Source organism: Chaetura pelagica, unplaced genomic scaffold (genome assembly GCF_000747805.2).
Source record: "Chaetura pelagica isolate M959 unplaced genomic scaffold, ChaPel_1.0 scaffold85, whole genome shotgun sequence".
Lineage (NCBI taxonomy): Eukaryota > Metazoa > Chordata > Aves > Apodiformes > Apodidae > Chaetura > Chaetura pelagica.
The window spans coordinates 992,143-999,614 of record NW_009953505.1 but is presented as its reverse complement, the minus strand read 5'-3'; positions in this window follow the sequence as shown (position 1 = coordinate 999,614).

The following is a 7,472-nucleotide window of genomic DNA, read 5'->3' as shown; positions in this document are numbered from 1 at the left end:
TTCCTGACTACACTACTGCTCACACATAAATCAATCAGAATTCAAGCATTACTCTGAAGTCAATGGTTTTCCAATAAAAAACCAATTTATTCTTTACAAATATGAGCTTTGCAAAAGATCAAACACAATCTTCTTGTCTTTTGTGATTGGTTGAGGGATCAGGAAGAGCCTGACTTACTGCAAGTGTAGTATCACATTCTCTTCAAAATTTGCAATATTGAGCATTTATAGAGTGAATGTCAGAGATCATAGAATCATGGAATCATAGAACGGTTAAGTTGGAAGGGACCTTAAAGATAATCAGGTGCTGATCCAGCTGAACTGGAAATAATTCACAAATGGGTCAAGCTGGTATATATCCGTGCATGGTAAGGACATGGGAAAACAGAAATATTTCCTTCTTTCCCTTTTGAAGTGATAGGAGCAATTCTGTGGTCTTCCCCAAACCTTTTCCACAAAATTACTAATGGTCAAAAAACTGAGATAGAACGTGTTGGAATCTAGTGTGGATTAGAAGAGGGGCAGAGAGGAAGATCAGGAATCTTTGTACTGTCAGTACAGAAAGAAAGAATAACCTAGATTTATGAGTGAGAACTCAAATAAAAGGGAGCCTGAAATAACTCAGAATAGTCGTTGCCTTAGATGAGAAGTGGCACAGCCAAGGAGAGGCACACTGCCACTAGGGGCTGACCTATAGGGTAACACCAACCATGAAGCAGCAACAAAGAACTTCACAGGAAACCTACCACATCCTGAAGTTCATGAGTGCCAGTTATACAAGGTGTCCCTCAGCATCTTAGACAAGAAGACTCAGAAATCCTGCCTCTGCTAAGTCTCAGGTGGGAAATCTACAGCTAGACAGAGAAAAGAAAATAAGCTGCTACTGAAAACAAATTACTCCCAAGTTTTCTCGTTATAATCATAGTCTTTATGATTAGCAGAGACTTTCTCATGGTGGTTACAAAAATCCATAGGAGTTAAAGATGAAAGGGAAAATTACTGTAAAATAAATTAAGAGACTGCCCAGTGTCAACTTAATGCATCCAATGCTGTTCTATTGTTTTAATACTTGGGAAAAATGCAGTATGAACTTACATTTATTTTTAAAAATTACAGTAGAAAAGTATATAAGAATGGTGGATTTGTTGTTAATTGCACATAACAGGTATATTTTTGCATCAACCTTCTTACTATATCAACCCCTTCAGTGGCAGGGAAGAATACTGAAAGAACAGGAAAACACACTTGATGAACACATGGCTTAGAGGTTGGTGCCATTGGTGGAGTCCTGGGTTTTTTGATCATGGGGAGGTTCACACAGCCCTGGGCCTGCTGGCAAGAGATGGAGTCCAGCTGCCTCAGAGGGGGAAATGTGTTCTAGCTCAGGAGTTGGCAGGGCTCATTGAGAGGGCTTTAAACCAGGTTCAAATGGGAGGGGATAAAACGGGGCACACTAGAGATGAGCCTAGGGGTGGTATGTCAGTGCTGGGAGTGAAATCAGTAGATGCTCAAGTGCATCTACACCAGTGCACACAGCACAGGCAACAAACAGGAGGAGCTGGAAGCCACAGTGCAGCAGGACAGCTATGACTTAGTTGCCATCACAGAAACATGGTGGGATGATTCTCATGACTGGAATGTTGCAATGGATGGCTATAAGCTCTTTCAAAGGGATAGGCAAGGAAGGAGAGGTGGTGGGGTGGCTCTGTACCTTAGGGACTGTTTAAATGATATAGAGCTCAATGATTGTGATGAACTTGTGTTTTGCAAATAAAACTCAACCACTTAAGAGTTCTCCTTGAGATAATTTTCCAAACCATTAGATGATTATCTAGTCCTGATGTAAAAAAGATGCATTTTATTTAGCAGTGAGTAAAAGATCTTATGATAATAGGGAAGATACCAGTTTTTATGAAAAGCCAGAATGATCAAGGAATAAATCTTCCTTTGTGTTTGCTGTGACTAGAAAGCAGAATGCTGGTATCATTCACTATCCGGCTAGTTCAGACAGCTCAAAGTTCACACGTGTTGCAAATTGTGTTCAAGATGATGGATAAATATTGGTCAGTGCTTTCCACAGAGCTATTTGTTCCCATAGTACAATGTCCACATCACAGAAAAACTTTGGATGTGGGATGCTTTGCACACACTCTGTGTACGTGTGCTGAGGAATGTGACCTCTTATTTAGAAGCCTCTGCCAACTGTGTAGATCTTCACTACTTGCTAGGTCAGTTCAACCATTTTTCCATGTTCTCTTATACAACTTTTAAGCATCAGAAAAACCCATAGAAATTCCACCCCCCCCCCGTTACATTGCCCATCTCCATATAGTGTTGGGTTTTAACAAAAACACTCTGCAGTGCTTAGGGATCCAGAATAACTATCACTTAAAGCACTAATCCTAACCTTTGCATGCTGTCTTCCTGAGATTTTTATTGCCCTGCTATCTCTTTGCTTTAATTTGGGTAGTAAATATTTTGGTTAACTGCTTTCATCCTGTTTATATAGTATCTCAGATTATTTACCCTCAGTTCTGTGTGTTTGCCCTCCTTGTTATTACAGAAGAGGTAGTAGTATAAAATAATATTCTCCTCTCTCTCCCAAGTGAACTACACGCTAGAATTTGGGGACACTTATACAAGTGGTAATCAGGTTTCTGCTTGTACCTCAGTAATAAATGCTACAGACCTTAGGTGTCTTAATCAGCTTTCAGCCCCACACTGGGTGCCAAAAAGGACTGTCATTGTTCAACCCCTGAGGATTCCCAGGAATTTGTGTCAGCAAATAACTTAAATGAAAAAATCAAGTCAAGAGAAGATGGATGTACAGAAAAACACAGTGAGAAGTCCAGATACTTGGAGCAACTTTCTCAAAGTATCAAGAGTTACTGGCAGAAAACAGTTCCTGTGGTTATTTTTTGCCTTCCTGAGTCTTGCAGAACATTTTTTCAGTTCAGGATTGAACTGATTTATGAGAATCTGCCTTCCTGCTACACTGAGACATTGCTACAGTGTTGGTCCATGTGTCCCAATATTGTGGTGCTCACAATGAGCAGTGTCTCCAAACCTCACGACTTTGCAGCTCACAAACTGTTAACTCCCAAAAGGTGACATGATTTGTCAAACAAAATGACCACCTGATTTAACTAACTCTGTATAAAAAATTAATCCTACTGTTAAGATAGATTTTAGCAGAAACAGAAGCCAAATCCTCTGGAATCTAAAACATTCACAAAATGAAGACTTATCTTCCATCATATTGCAGCACTGACCTAGTTTGCATGCATTTTCACAGCAGCAACAGACATAATATTAGCCTTTGCTTAAAAGTCATCAATCATAATTATGATCTGGAATCAGTATCAGTTAAAGTGGGTGAAAATATTTTAAGACCATTAATAGTGAAAGCATGGGGCTATACAACAGACATCATTGACAGATTTTTCAGCTGCTACATCACAAACAGCAATTCCTGATTTTAGAAAGGGTTGTGTTTGGGTTTTTTACATCAGTGACTGATCCAATTGCTTTGACTGTTTTTCATCAGCAAAGATAAGAACAAACAAGGACATATATGCAACATTCTAGAAAAGTCACCATCTTTCAGGATACTCAATAACATTAAAATAAAATAAATAATAATTTTTAAAAAAAAAGAAAAATAAAGGAATAAAACTTGGCAGCCCTGACTAGCTGAAACAGACCATTCAACACTGCCTTCATTACAATACACTGTCACAGAGTGCTAGGCTCTACATTAATACAGTCTGAAACTAAGAATTATTTGTAACTCATCTGGAAAGCTCGGCTATTTAAAAATAGAAGCAATTACATACTTTACTAATCAGCAAACATTTTTAAATGAAGCAAAAGGACTGCAAAACAAGATTATTAGATAAGGCTGCAAACAATGTATTGGATGTACAAAAAAAACAACCAAACAAAAATTACAACAACAAAAAAATGCTAGTATGAGGATCTGTTATTCTTTTCAAAAACTTTTCCTAAAATGATGGGAAAATTTAGGCCCTCATACCTTTCTGAATGTATTGCACAGAAAACAACATGTACCTTCCAGCAAACAATCTGTCTGTCAAGACATCTCCATCTTTCTCTGTATACCATTTTGCTTCTGTAAACAAATCCTAACTGTTATCAGAAGAAAATATATGACTACTTTGAAAATTAATTGTATGATTTTACTATGTATTTAAAATAAGCAGTTTTCATTATTCTTATTACCTAATTGATGCAGTTTTTATTTCCATGTATTTCAGCAAATACTGTATTTAAACCAGATAAGGCAACTGCAATGCTATAAAAGTAAACATTTCAATTGTATCCCTTTCCCTTCAAATCTGAACAACATTTGTATGTGCCTTGGATCTATGTCACTTTAAAATACTCAGCTGAGATTTGATCCCAACATTTTTTTTGAATAATTTTACATGCCAGTTTACTGTCTTTCTTAAATGGTCTTTGTAAAGCATATTTCTTCTCATGTCTGATACCAAGTTCCTTTAAATCAGTCAGAGATTTTGGGTACAGATAGTTCTTCCAGTGTCACTTATTTTTCTAGTCTCTTCTACTCTCTTTTAATGCAGTTTTTCCCAGGGTAATATATGTGCACAGGTTATGGCCATATGTCCAAGGCTTGTTTGTCACACATTTACAGCAGATGTGACATAACAGCAAACAAAGGTAAGCTTCTGGGCTGCTGGGAAGTCTCACTTTAGGTCTAGGTGAATGCCTTTGCCACGAGGTAGGTGCACTGAACAAGAATCATTTATGGGCTGTGGATCCAATGATTAAAGAGAAGTTCTCTGCCTGGATGTGTTCCTGTGGGATGTACTCTAGGAATCCTGCTCTGGCAGGGGTTTGGACTAGGTGACCTCCAGAGGTGCCTTCCAACCCCAACCATTCTGTGATTCTGTGATTCTATGGCAGAGTTTGTGATGGAAGAAAGGGAGAGAGTTTGGATTGAGACAGTCTAAGTAGCACTGCAACAGAATATCCATCTGCAGCCTTATCTTCCTCATCAGATGATTTCCTTGTAACTTCATTTCAACATCTGAAGAACTAGAAGAGATTAAAGTTTAATGTACTAGCAAAGGCATGGGATCCTATTTGGAAATGACAAGATACTGATTCAAGGAAACAGAGAGAATATGAATAAGAGAATTTACCCATTCTCTTCTTCAAAGAAAGAAAGCATTTGCTTTTGTAGATAAGAAAGAACTGGGTTTTCTGTGCACTTTAAAGTTATCAAATACAGGGACAAGTTAGTCGGTCTTTTAATGCTGATGGAAAAATAGAAACTTTCTGCCAACCTCAGACAACTTCAAAAGCAGATCTAAAGGGATGGAAAAACACATAGCAAGAAGAAACCATCTGAAAACAACAAGAAACAGACAAAATAATCACCCATTCACACCGGTCTAAGTCCAGAAAGCCTCCAATGACATCTATAAAAGTAATCCTGGATTAAATCCAGATAACAGCGTAAAATTTACCCCATCCTACCGATAATAAAAAGAACACTTCCTAAGGTGTTTATGCCATATATTTTAAAGTGTTTTCATGGAAATGTTTTGTCCATTCAAACAAAACTCAGTACAATCAAATACATCGTATTCCTTAAATCACAGAATCATAGAATCATATAATGCTTTGGGTTGTAAGGGAGCTTGAAAGGTCATCTATTCCAACCTCCCTGCAATGAGCAGGAACATCGTCAAGATTTCCTACCCTTCCCATTTTTTTCAAAGTTGAATATACTGTAAATTACTCTAAATGGGGGGGTGGAGGGGCAGGGCACAGGGAAGAGAACTTCCATATGGATCTTTCTCTGCCATGTTAGCAGGAAACGTGGACTTAATAGAACTTCTCAAATTATGAAACTCATTCAGCAAAAAGCAATTTTGACTGATTTTCAACCTGCGCATTAAAGCACCGATTTTCAGCTGTGGTCAGCAGTCTTCCAGTTCAGCTTAGAGAGAGTTAGTTAAGGATCCTCAAGGCCTTTTTCCTTACTTTTTTTCAGAAAGCACTCTAAACTAAGGCTCCAAGACTGAGGCTGAATTTCAGACATTCCATTTTAAAATCCTACTCTTATAATACCATAGGTTCTTTTATAAACTCCATTGCTTCTGGCTAATTAGGCATAAAGAGGGAGTGAGGTTGGGGTTTTTGTGGGTGTTTTTCGGTGGAGTGTCTGTGGTTGTGTTTGGGGTTTTTTTTGTTGTTTTTTTTTAATTATTTTTTTTGTGCTGATGGTTGGACTCAGTGATCTCAGAGGTCCTTTCCAACCATGACAATTCTGTGGTTCTATGTGACTTTCTAGAACTGTGTTTAATTTTCTCAGTTTCTTTTTTTTAAAAAAAAAAATAAAGGCACTATTAACAATCTCTGTTTTGATTAACGGAAGAGTTCATAAACACAAGATTTCACAAAGATGTCTAGATGTTAATATGAAGGAAGTCCATGCAGTGCAGAACATTACCTCAAGCAACCACTGGTGTCAAGTACCCTGACTGATGTGTCTGAGCAAGTGAAAAATTAATTCCTCTTATACAATAACATTTGCATGAAAATACGTATTTTCATCTCTTGAAAAACCAGCTTATTTCCAGTTTCATGTCAGGAAATATTCTATAATAGAGAGAGTTTTCTCCAGAGCTGAAGATATGATTTAATATAGCAGACTGCAGCTGTGTTCATATGTATTGCTGCATATCCCTCTCTGCTTCAACACACATCTATATCCAAGCCTGAGTAAGGTCACAGAAGCCAGCTGGGGTTACCCTTAATCAGCATTAGGACAGACACAGAATCACATGTCCAAGTGGTACCTGCCAAATGCTGGAGGAAGCAACATTGTCCATGCCAAACACATGAACCTGCCTGAGCAGGACAGTGTGCAATCCACAGACAGATGCGCCATTAAGGTCCTGTAGCAGATTTTGTCAGAACTGATGTTTCTTCACCCTGTCAAATTGGCCAGGCTCCTAAATCAACTACTCACTTCCGTATCACTGAAATTCACCTAAAGTTCCAGTTAGTTTTTTTGTTCTTCGGTTGGGTTTGGGTTTTTTTACTGCTTCCTGGTTTACACCATTATGAATATTTGTGTTGCCACCTCTGTAAGGTGGCTGCACTGCACTCAGTCAACAACTTCCTCTCTCTGCCCCAGCTCACAAGAAAGAAGGTAATTCTCTTGCTGAGTAACTCCTACTCATCACTAAAGTATCTGTCCACTTTCACTGGAAACTGTACAGTCAAAAAGTCCCCTACACTTAATTTTCATAAAGTGTTTTGATTTGCATATGTAAGAGGAAAGCTCTCTATTTTTACCATTTAAACTACCCATCCAATCCAGGTCAATTATGTCTGCAAGCTTTTTCCTTCTGGTAACCACTACACTGTATGAGAAGCAGCTAGTTTTTGCAGTCGGTTTCTTACTCATCAGAGTA